This window comes from Dermacentor variabilis, chromosome 2, assembly GCF_050947875.1.
Source record: "Dermacentor variabilis isolate Ectoservices chromosome 2, ASM5094787v1, whole genome shotgun sequence".
In the NCBI taxonomy this organism is placed as follows: Eukaryota; Metazoa; Arthropoda; class Arachnida; order Ixodida; family Ixodidae; genus Dermacentor; species Dermacentor variabilis.
The window spans coordinates 235,275,309-235,287,896 of record NC_134569.1 but is presented as its reverse complement, the minus strand read 5'-3'; positions in this window follow the sequence as shown (position 1 = coordinate 235,287,896).

The following is a 12,588-nucleotide window of genomic DNA, read 5'->3' as shown; positions in this document are numbered from 1 at the left end:
CGTGGAAGGATTCCTCTGTCAGCGCCGGTGCCACGTGGGCGATGTTTCCAGGGAGGATAGCCGCAACTGCAAGTATAGAAGAACTTGGTTACGCTTTCCGCGATGCCGTTCGCCACCACCACCGTAGAGTAAATGCACCGATGCCAGGGGAGCCTTGTTCTTTAAGGTAGCTCGATGGCGTCACTGCTGGATGTAATCGTGCAAGGATTCCTCTGTCAGCGCCGGTGCCACGTGGCCGATGTTTCCAGGGACGGATAGCTACAACTGCAGGTATCGAAGAACTTGCTTACGCTTTCCGCGATGCCGTTCGCCACCACCACCGTAGAGTAAATGCACCGATGCCAGGGGAGCCTTGTTCTTTATGGTAGCTCGATGACGTCAGGGCTGGATGTAATCGTGGAAGGATTCCTCTGTCAGTGCCAGTGCCACGTGGGCGATGTTTCCAGGGAAGGATAGCCGTAACTGCAAGTATAGAAGAACTTGGTTACGCTTTCCGCGATGCCGTTCGCCACCACCACCGCAGAGCAAATTCACCAATGCCAGGGGAGCCTTGTCTTTCAGGTAGCTCGATGACGTCACTGCTGGAAGTAATCGTGGAAGGATTCCTCTGTCAGCGCTGGTGCCACGTGGGCGATGTTTCCAGGGAGGATAGCCGCAACTGCAAGTATAGAAGAACTTGGTGACGCTTTCCGCGTTGCTGTTCCCCACCACCACCGTAGAGTAAATGCACCGATGTCAGGGGAGCCTTGTTCTTTAAGATAGCTCGATGACGTCACTGCTAGATGTAATCGTGGAAGGATTCCTCTGTCAGCGGCGGTGCCACGTGGGCGATGTTTCCAGGGAAGGATAGCCGCAACTACAAGTATAGAAGAACTTGGTGACGCTTTCCGTGTTGCTGTTCGCCACCACCACCGTAGAGTAAATGCACCGATGTCAGGGGAGCCTTGTTCTTTAAGATAGCTCGATGACGTCACTGCTGGATGTAATCGTGGAAGGATTCCTCTGTCAGCGCCGGTGCCACGCGGCCGATGTTTCCAGGGACGGATAGCTACAACTGCAGGTATCGAAGAACTTGCTTACGCTTTCCGCGATGCCGTTCGCCACCACCACCGTAGAGTAAATGCACCGATGCCAGGGGAGCCTTGTTCTTTATGGTAGCTCGATGACGTCAGTGCTGGATGTAATTGTGGAAGGATTCCTCTGTCAGCGCCAGTGCCACGTGGGCGATGTTTCCAGGGAAGGATAGCCGTAACTGCAAGTATAGAATAACTTGGTTACGCTTTCCGCGATGCCGTTCGCCACCACCACCGCAGAGCAAATGCACCAATGCCAGGGGAGCCTTGTTCTTTCAGGTAGCTCGCTGACGTCACTGCTGGATGTAATCGTGGAAGGATTCCTCTGTCAGCGCCGGTGCCACGTGGGCGATGTTTCCAGGGAGGATAGCCGCAACTGCAAGTATAGAAGAACTTGGTGACGCTTTCCGCGTTGCTGTTCGCCACCACCACCGTAGAGTAAATTCACCGATGCCAGGGGAGCCTTGTTCTTTAAGATAGCTCGATGTCGTCACTGCTGGATGTAATCGTGGAAGGATTCCTCTGTCAGCGCCGGTGCCACGTGGGCGATGTATCCAGAGAGGATAGCCGCAACTGCAAGTATAGAAGAACTTGGTTACGCTTTCCGCGATGCCGTTTGCCACCACCACCGTAGAGTAAATGCACCGATGCCAGGGGAGCCTTGTTCTTTAAGGTAGCTCGATGGCGTCACTGCTGGATGTAATCGTGCAAGGATTCCTCTGTCAGCGCCGGTGCCACGTGGCCAATGTTTCCAGGGACGGATAGCTACAACTGCAAGTATCGAAGAACTTGGTTACCCTTTCCGCGATGCCGTTCGCCACCACCACCGTAGAGTAAATGCACCGATGCCAGGGGAGCCTTGTTCTTTAAGATAGCTCGATGACGTCACTGCTGGATGTAATCGTGGAAGGATTCCTCTGTCAGCGCCGGTGCCACGTGGGCGATGTTTCCAGGGAGGATAGCCGCAACTGCAAGTATAGAAGAACTTGGTTACGCTTTCCGCGATGCCGTTCGCCACCACCAACGTAGAGTAAATGCACCGATGCCAGGGGAGCCTTGTTCTTTAAGGTATCTCGATGGCGTCACTGCTGGATGTAATCGTGCAAGGATTCCTCTGTCAGCGCCGGTGCCACGTGGCCGATGTTTCCAGGGACGGATAGCTACAACTGCAGGTATCGAAGAACTTGCTTACGCTTTCCGCGATGCCGTTCGCCACCACCACCGTAGAGTAAATGCACCGATGCCAGGGGAGCCTTGTTCTTTATGGTAGCTCGATGACGTCAGGGCTGGATGTAATCGTGGAAGGATTCCTCTGTCAGCGCCAGTGCCACGTGGGCGATGTTTCCAGGGAAGGATAGCCGTAACTGCAAGTATAGAAGAACTTGGTTACGCTTTCCGCGATGCCGTTCGCCACCACCACCGCAGAGCAAATTCACCAATGCCAGGGGAGCCTTGTCTTTCAGGTAGCTCGATGACGTCACTGCTGGAAGTAATCGTGGAAGGATTCCTCTGTCAGCACTGGTGCCACGTGGACGATGTTTCCAGGGAGGATAGCCGCAACTGCAAGTATAGAAGAACTTGGTGACGCTTTCCGCGTTGCTGTTCCCCACCACCACCGTAGAGTAAATGCACCGATGTCAGGGGAGCCTTGTTCTTTAAGATAGCTCGATGACGTCACTGCTGGATGTAATCGTGGAAGGATTCCTCTGTCAGCGCCGGTGCCACGTGGGCGATGTTTCCAGGGAGGATAGCCGCAACTGCAAGTATAGAAGAACTTGGTTACGCTTTCCGCGTTGCTGCTCGCCACCACCACCGTAGAGTAAATGCACCGATGTCAGGGGAGCCTTGTTCTTTAAGATAGCTCGATGACGTCACTGCTGGATGTAATCGTGGAAGGATTCCTCTGTCAGCGCCGGTGCCACGTGGGCGATGTTTCCAGGGAAGGATAGCCGCAACTGCAAGTATAGAAGAACTTGGTTACGCTTTCCGCGATGCCGTTCGCCACCACCACTTCAGAGCAAATGCACCGATGCCAGGGGAGCCTTGTTCTTTCAGGTAGCTCGATGACGTCACTGCTGGATGTAATCGTGGAAGGATTCCTCTGTCAGCGCCGGTGCCACGTGGGCGATGTTTCCAGGGAGGATAGGGGCAACTGCAAGTATAGAAGAACTTGGTGACGCTTTCCGCGTTGCTGTTCGCCACCACCACCGTAGAGTAAATGCACCGATGTCAGGGGAGCCTTGTTCTTTAAGATAGCTCGATGACGTCACTGCTGGATGTAATCGTGGAAGGATTCCTCTGTCAGCGCCGGTGCCACGTGGGCGATGTTTCCAGGGAAGGATAGCCGCAACTGCAAGTATAGAAGAACTTGGTGACGCTTTCCGCGTTGCTGTTCGCCACCACCACCGTAGAGTAAATGCACCGATGTCAGGGGAGCCTTGTTCTTTAAGATAGCTCGATGACGTCACTGCTGGATGTAATCGTGGAAGGATTCCTCTGTCAGCGCCGGTGCCACGTGGGCGATGTTTCCAGGGAAGGATAGCCGCAACTGCAAGTATAGAAGAACTTGGTGACGCTTTCCGCGTTGCTGTTCGCCACCACCACCGTAGAGTAAATGCGCCGATGTCAGGGGAGCCTTGTTCTTTATGGTAGCTCGATGACGTCACTGCTGGATGTAATCGTAGAAGGATTCCTCTGTCAGCGCCGGTGCCACGTGGGCGATGTTTCCAGGGAAGGATAGCCGAAACTGCAAGTACAGAAGAACTTGGTTACGCTTTCCGCGTTGCTGTTCGCCCCCACCACCGTAGAGTAAATGCACCGATGCCAGGGGAGCCTTGTTCTTTATGGTAGCTCGATGACGTCACTGCTGGATGTAATCGTGGAAGGATTCCTCTGTCAGCGCCGGTGCCACGTGGGCGATGTTTCCAGGGAGGATAGCCGCAACTGCAAGTATAGAAGAACTTGGTTACGCTTTCCGCGTTGCCGTTCGCCACCACCACCGTAGAGTAAATGCACCGATGCCAGGGGAGCCTTGTTCTTTATGGTAGCTCGATGACGTCAGGGCTGGATGTAATCGTGGAAGGATTCCTCTGTCAGCGCCAGTGCCACGTGGGCGATGTTTCCAGGGAAGGATAGCCGTAACTGCAAGTATAGAAGAACTTGGTTACGCTTTCCGCGATGCCGTTCGCCACCACCACCGCAGAGCAAATTCACCAATGCCAGGGGAGCCTTGTCTTTCAGGTAGCTCGATGACGTCACTGCTGGAAGTAATCGTGGAAGGATTCCTCTGTCAGCACTGGTGCCACGTGGACGATGTTTCCAGGGAGGATAGCCGCAACTGCAAGTATAGAAGAACTTGGTGACGCTTTCCGCGTTGCTGTTCCCCACCACCACCGTAGAGTAAATGCACCGATGTCAGGGGAGCCTTGTTCTTTAAGATAGCTCGATGACGTCACTGCTGGATGTAATCGTGGAAGGATTCCTCTGTCAGCGCCGGTGCCACGTGGGCGATGTTTCCAGGGAGGATAGCCGCAACTGCAAGTATAGAAGAACTTGGTTACGCTTTCCGCGTTGCTGTTCGCCACCACCACCGTAGAGTAAATGCACCGATGTCAGGGGAGCCTTGTTCTTTAAGATAGCTCGATGACGTCACTGCTGGATGTAATCGTGGAAGGATTCCTCTGTCAGCGCCGGTGCCACGTGGGCGATGTTTCCAGGGAAGGATAGCCGCAACTGCAAGTATAGAAGAAATTGGTTACGCTTTCCGCGATGCCGTTCGCCACCACCACTTCAGAGCAAATGCACCGATGCCAGGGGAGCCTTGTTCTTTCAGGTAGCTCGATGACGTCACTGCTGGATGTAATCGTGGAAGGATTCCTCTGTCAGCGCCGGTGCCACGTGGGCGATGTTTCCAGGGAGGATAGGGGCAACTGCAAGTATAGAAGAACTTGGTGACGCTTTCCGCGTTGCTGTTCGCCACCACCACCGTAGAGTAAATGCACCGATGTCAGGGGAGCCTTGTTCTTTAAGATAGCTCGATGACGTCACTGCTGGATGTAATCGTGGAAGGATTCCTCTGTCAGCGCCGGTGCCACGTGGGCGATGTTTCCAGGGAAGGATAGCCGCAACTGCAAGTATAGAAGAACTTGGTGACGCTTTCCGCGTTGCTGTTCGCCACCACCACCGTAGAGTAAATGCACCGATGTCAGGGGAGCCTTGTTCTTTAAGATAGCTCGATGACGTCACTGCTGGATGTAATCGTGGAAGGATTCCTCTGTCAGCGCCGGTGCCACGTGGGCGATGTTTCCAGGGAAGGATAGCCGCAACTGCAAGTATAGAAGAACTTGGTGACGCTTTCCGCGTTGCTGTTCGCCACCACCACCGTAGAGTAAATACGCCGATGTCAGGGGAGCCTTGTTCTTTATGGTAGCTCGATGACGTCACTGCTGGATGTAATCGTAGAAGGATTCCTCTGTCAGCGCCGGTGCCACGTGGGCGAAGTTTCCAGGGAAGGATAGCCGAAACTGCAAGTACAGAAGAACTTGGTTACGCTTTCCGCGATGCCGTTCGCCACCACCACCGTAGAGTAAATGCACCGATGCCAGGGGAGCCTTGTTCTTTATGGTAGCTCGATGACGTCACTGCTGGATGTAATCGTGGAAGGATTCCTCTGTCAGCGCCGGTGCCACGTGGGCGAAGTTTCCAGGGAGGATAGCCGCAACTGCAAGTATAAAAGAACTTGGTTACGCTTTCCGCGAAGCCGTTCGCCATCACCACCGTAGAGTAAATGCACCGATGCCAGGGGAGCCTTGTTCTTTAAGGTAGCTCGATGACGTCACTGCTGGATGTAATCGTGGAAGGATTCCTCTGTCAGCACCAGTGCCACGTGGGCGATGTTTCCATGGAAGGATAGCCGCAACTGCAAGTATAGAAGAACTTGGTTACGCTTTCCGCGATGCCGTTCGCCACCACCACCGTAGAGTAAGTGCACCGATGCCAGGAGAGCCTTGTTCTTTAACATAGCTCGATGACTCACTGCTGGATGTAATCGTGCAAGGATTCCTCTGTCAGCGCCGGTGCCACGTGGCCGATGTTTCCAGGGACGGATAGCTACAACTGCAGGTATCGAAGAACTTGGTTACGCTTTCCGCGATGCCGTTCGCCACCACCACCGTAGAGTAAATGCACCGATGCCAGGGGAGCCTTGTTCTTTATGGTAGCTCGATGACGTCACTGCTGGATGTAATCGTGGAAGGATTCCTCTGTCAGCGCCAGTGCCACGTGGGCGATGTTTCCAGGGAAGGATAGCCGCAACTGCAAGTATAGAACTTGGTTACGCTTTCCGCGATGCCGTTCGCCACCACCACCGCAGAGCAAATGCACCAATGCCAGGGGAGCCTTCTTCTTTCAGGTAGCTCGATGACGTCAACGCTGGATGTAATCGTGGAAGGATTCCTCTGTCAACGCCGGTGCCACGTGGGCGATGTTTCCAGGGAGGATTGCCGCAACTGCATGTATAGAAGAACTCGGTTACGCTTTCCGCGATTGCGTTCGCCATCACCCCCGTAGAGTAAATGCACCGATGCCAGGGGAGCCTTGTTCTTTCAGGTAGCTCGATGACGTCACTGCTGGATGTAATCGTGGAAGGATTCCTCTGTCAGCGCCGGTGCCACGTGGGCGATGTTTCCAGGGACGGATAGCCGCAACTGCAAGTATAGAGGAACTTGGTTACGCTTTCCGCGTTGCTGTTCGCCACCACCACAGTAGAGTAAATGCACCGATGCCAGGGGAGCCTTGTTCTTTAAGATAGCTCGATGACGTCACTGCTGGATGTAATCGTGCAAGGATTCCTCTGTCAGCGCCCGTGCCATGTCGCCGATGTTTCCAGGGACGGATAGCTACAACTGCAAGTATCGAAGAACTTGGTTACCCTTTCAGCGATGCCGTTCGCCACCACCACCGTAGAGTAAATGCACCGATGCCAGGGGAGCCTTGTTCTTTATGGTAGCTCGATGACGTCACTGCTGGATGTAATCGTGGAAGGATTCCTCTGTCAGCGCCGGTGCCACGTGGGCGACGATTCCAGGGAAGGATAGCCGCAACTGCAAGTATAGAAGAACTTGGTGACGCTTTCCGCGTTGCTGTTCGCCACCACACCGTAGAGTAAATGCACCGATGTCAGGGGAGCCTTGTTCTTTAAGATAGCTCGATGACGTCACTGCTGGATGTAATCGTGGATGGATTCCTCTGTCAGCGCCGGTGCCACGTGGCCGATGTTTCCAGGGACGGATAGCTACAACTGCAGGTATCGAAGAACTTGGTTACGCTTTCCGCGATGCCGTTCGCCACCACCACCGTAGAGTAAATGCACCGATGCCAGGGGAGCCTTGTTCTTTATGGTAGCTCGATGACGTCACTGCTGGATGTAATCGTGGAAGGATTCCTCTGTCAGCGCCGGTGCCACGTGGGCGATGTTTCCAGGGACGGATAGCCGCAACTGCAAGTATAGAGGAACTTGGTTACGCTTTCCGCGTTGCTGTTCGCCACCACCACAGTAGAGTAAATGCACCGATGCCAGGGGAGCCTTGTTCTTTAAGATAGCTCGATGACGTCACTGCTGGATGTAATCGTGCAAGGATTCCTCTGTCAGCGCCGGTGCCACGTGGCCGATGCTTCCAGGGACGGATAGCTACAACTGCAGGTATCGAAGAACTTGGTTACGCTTTCCGCGATGCCGTTCGCCACCACCACCGTAGAGTAAATGCACCGATGCCAGGGGAGAATTGTTCTTTATGGTAGCTCGATGACGTCACTGCTGGATGTAATCGTGGAAGGATTCCTCTGTCAGCGCCAGTGCCACGTGGACGATGTTTCCAAGGAAGGATAGCCGCAACTGCAAGTATAGAAGAACTTGGTTACGCTTTCCGCGATGCCGTTCGCCACCACCACCGCAGAGCAAATGCACCAATGCCAGGGGAGCCTTGTTCTTTCAGGTAGCTCGATGACGTCACAGCTGGATGTAATCGTGGAAGGATTCCTCTGTCAGCGCCGGTGCCACGTGGGCGATGTTTCCAGGGAGGATAGCCGCAACTGCAAGTATAGAAGAACTTGGTGACGCTTTCCGCGATGCCGTTCGCCACCACCACCGTAGAGTAAATGCACCGATGCCAGGGGAGCCTTGTTCTTTAAGGTAGCTCGATGACGTCACTGCTGGATCCAATCGCGGAAGGATTCCTCTGTCAGCGCCGGTGCCACGTGGGCGATGTTTCCAGGGAAGGATAGCCGCAACTGCAAGTATAGAAGAACTTGGTTACGCTTTCCGCGTTGCTGTTCGCCATCACCACCGTAGAGTAAATGCACCGATGCCAGGGGAGCCTTGTTCTTTAAGGTAGCTCGATGACGACACTGCTGGAAGTAATCGCGGAAGGATTCCTCTGTCAGCGCCGGTGCCACGTGGGCGATGTTTCCAGGGAAGGATAGCCGCAACTGCAAGTATAGAAGAACTTGGTTACGCTTTCCGCGTTGCTGTTCGCCATCACCACCGTAGAGTAAATGCACTGATGCCAGGGGAGCCTTGTTCTTTAAGGTAGCTCGATGACGTCACTGCTGGATGTAATCGTGGAAGGATTCCTCTATCAGCGCCGGTGCCACGTGGGCGATGTTTCCAGGGAAGGGTAGCCGCAACTGCAAGTATAGATGAACTTGGTTACGCTTTCCGCGTTGCTGTTCGCCACCACCACCGTAGAGTAAATGCACCGATGCCAGGGGAGCCTTGTTCTTTAAGATAGCTCGATGACGTCACTGCTGGATGTAATCGTGCAAGGATTCCTCTGTCAGCGCCGGTGCCACGTGGGCGAAGTTTCCAGGGAGGATAGCCGCAACTGCAAGTATAAAAGAACTTGGTTACGCTTTCCGCGAAGCCGTTCGCCATCACCACCGTAGAGTAAATGCACCGATGCCAGGGGAGCCTTGTTCTTTAAGGTAGCTCGATGACGTCACTGCTGGATGTAATCGTGGAAGGATTCCTCTGTCAGCACCAGTGCCACGTGGGCGATGATTCCATGGAAGGATAGCCGCAACTGCAAGTATAGAAGAACTTGGTTACGCTTTCCGCGATGCCGTTCGCCACCACCACCGTAGAGTAAGTGCACCGATGCCAGGAGAGCCTTGTTCTTTAACATAGCTCGATGACTCACTGCTGGATGTAATCGTGCAAGGATTCCTCTGTCAGCGCCGGTGCCACGTGGCCGATGTTTCCAGGGACGGATAGCTACAACTGCAGGTATCGAAGAACTTGGTTACGCTTTCCGCACTGCCGTTCGCCACCACCACCGTAGAGTAAATGCACCGATGCCAGGGGAGCCTTGTTCTTTATGGTAGCTCGATGACGTCACTGCTGGATGTAATCGTGGAAGGATTCCTCTGTCAGCGCCAGTGCCACGTGGGCGATGTTTCCAGGGAAGGATAGCCGCAACTGCAAGTATAGAACTTGGTTACGCTTTCCGCGATGCCGTTCGCCACCACCACCGCAGAGCAAATGCACCAATGCCAGGGGAGCCTTGTTCTTTCAGGTAGCTCGATGACGTCAACGCTGGATGTAATCGTGGAAGGATTCCTCTGTCAACGCCGGTGCCATGTGGGCGATGTTTCCAGGGAGGATAGCCGCAACTGCATGTATAGAAGAACTTGGTTACGCTTTCCGCGATTGCGTTCGCCATCACCCCCGTAGAGTAAATGCACCGACGCCAGGGGAGCCTTGTTCTTTCAGGTAGCTCGATGACGTCACTGCTGGATGGAATCGTGGAAGGATTCCTCTGTCAGCGCCGGTGCCACTTGGGCGATGTTTCCAGGGAAGGATAGCCGCAACTGCAAGTATAGAAGAACTTGGTTACATTTTCCGCGTTGCTGTTCGCCACCACCACCGTAGAGTAAATGCACCGATGCCAGGGGAGCCTTGTTCTTTAAGATAGCTCGATGACGTCACTGCTGGATGTAATCGTGCAAGGATTCCTCTGTCAGCGCCCGTGCCATGTGGCCGATGTTTCCAGGGACGGATAGCTACAACTGCAAGTATCGAAGAACTTGGTTACCCTTTCAGCGATGCCGTTCGCCACCACCACCGTAAAGTAAATGCACCGATGCCAGGGGAGCCTTGTTCTTTATGGTAGCTCGATGACGTCACTGCTGGATGTAATCGTGGAAGGATTCCTCTGTCAGCGCCGGTGCCACGTGGGCGATGATTCCAGGGAAGGATAGCCGCAACTGCAAGTATAGAAGAACTTGGTGACGCTTTCCGCGTTGCTGTTCGCCACCACCACCGTAGAGTAAATGCACCGATGTCAGGGGAGCCTTGTTCTTTAAGATAGCTCGATGACGTCCCTGCTGGATGTAATCGTGGATGGATTCCTCTGTCAGCGCCGGTGCCACGTGGCCGATGTTTCCAGGGACGGATAGCTACAACTGCAGGTATCGAAGAACTTGGTTACGCTTTCCGCGATGCCGTTCGCCACCACCACCGCAGAGCAAATTCACCAATGCCAGGGGAGCCTTGTCTTTCAGGTAGCTCGATGACGTCACTGCTGGAAGTAATCGTGGAAGGATTCCTCTGTCAGCGCTGGTGCCACGTGGGCGATGTTTCCAGGGAGGATAGCCGCAACTGCAAGTATAGAAGAACTTGGTGACGCTTTCCGCGTTGCTGTTCCCCACCACCACCGTAGAGTAAATGCACCGATGTCAGGGGAGCCTTGTTCTTTAAGATAGCTCGATGACGTCACTGCTGGATGTAATCGTGGAAGGATTCCTCTGTCAGCGCCGGTGCCACGTGGGCGATGTTTCCAGGGAGGATAGCCGACACTGCAAGTATAGAAGAACTTGGTTACGCTTTCCGCGTTGCTGTTCGCCACCACCACCGTAGAGTAAATGCACCGATGTCAGGGGAGCCTTGTTCTTTAAGATAGCTCGATGACGTCACTGCTGGATGTAATCGTGGAAGGATTCCTCTGTCAGCGCCGGTGCCACGTGGGCGATGTTTCCAGGGAAGGATAGCCGCAACTGCAAGTATAGAAGAACTTGGTTACGCTTTCCGCGATGCCGTTCGCCACCACCACTTCAGAGCAAATGCACCGATGCCAGGGGAGCCTTGTTCTTTCAGGTAGCTCGATGACGTCACTGCTGGATGTAATCGTGGAAGGATTCCTCTGTCAGCGCCGGTGCCACGTGGGCGATGTTTCCAGGGAGGATAGGGGCAACTGCAAGTATAGAAGAACTTGGTGACGCTTTCCGCGTTGCTGTTCGCCACCACCACCGTAGAGTAAATGCACCGATGTCAGGGGAGCCTTGTTCTTTAAGATAGCTCGATGACGTCACTGCTGGATGTAATCGTGGAAGGATTCCTCTGCCAGCGCCGGTGCCACGTGGGCGAAGTTTCCAGGGAAGGATAGCCGCAACTGCAAGTATAGAAGAAATTGGTGACGCTTTCCGCGTTGCTGTTCGCCACCACCACCGTAGAGTAAATGCACCGATGTCAGGGGAGCCTTGTTCTTTAAGATAGCTCGATGACGTCACTGCTGGATGTAATCGTGGAAGGATTCCTCTGTCAGCGCCGTTGCCACGTGGGCGATGTTTCCAGGGAAGGATAGCCGCAACTGCAAGTATAGAAGAACTTGGTGACGCTTTCCGCGTTGCTGTTCGCCACCACCACCGTAGAGTAAATGCACCGATGTCAGGGGAGCCTTGTTCTTTATGGTAGCTCGATGACGTCACTGCTGGATGTAATCGTAGAAGGATTCCTCTGTCAGCGCCGGTGCCACGTGGGCGATGATTCCAGGGAAGGATAGCCGAAACTGCAAGTACAGAAGAACTTGGTTACGCTTTCCGGGATGCCGTTCGCCACCACCACCGTAGAGTAAATGCACCGATGCCAGGGGAGCCTAGTTCTTTATGGTAGCTCGATGACGTCACTGCTGGATGTAATCGTGGAAGGATTCCTCTGTCAGCGCCGGTGCCACGTGGGCGAAGTTTCCAGGGAGGATAGCCGCAACTGCAAGAATAAAAGAACTTGGTTACGCTTTCCGCGAAGCCGTTCGCCATCACCACCGTAGAGTAAATGCACCGATGCCAGGGGAGCCTTGTTCTTTAAGGTAGCTCGATGACGTCACTGCTGGATGTAATCGTGGAAGGATTCCTCTGTCAGCACCAGTGCCACGTGGGCGATGTTTCCATGGAAGGATAGCCGCAACTGCAAGTATAGAAGAACTTGGTTACGCTTTCCGCGATGCCGTTCGCCACCACCACCGTAGAGTAAGTGCACCGATGCCAGGAGAGCCTTGTTCTTTAACATAGCTCGATGACTCACTGCTGGATGTAATCGTGCAAGGATTCCTCTGTCAGCGCCGGTGCCACGTGGCCGATGTTTCCAGGGACGGATAGCTACAACTGCAGGTATCGAAGAACTTGGTTACGCTTTCCGCGATGCCGTTCGCCACCACCACCGTAGAGTAAATGCACCGATGCCAGG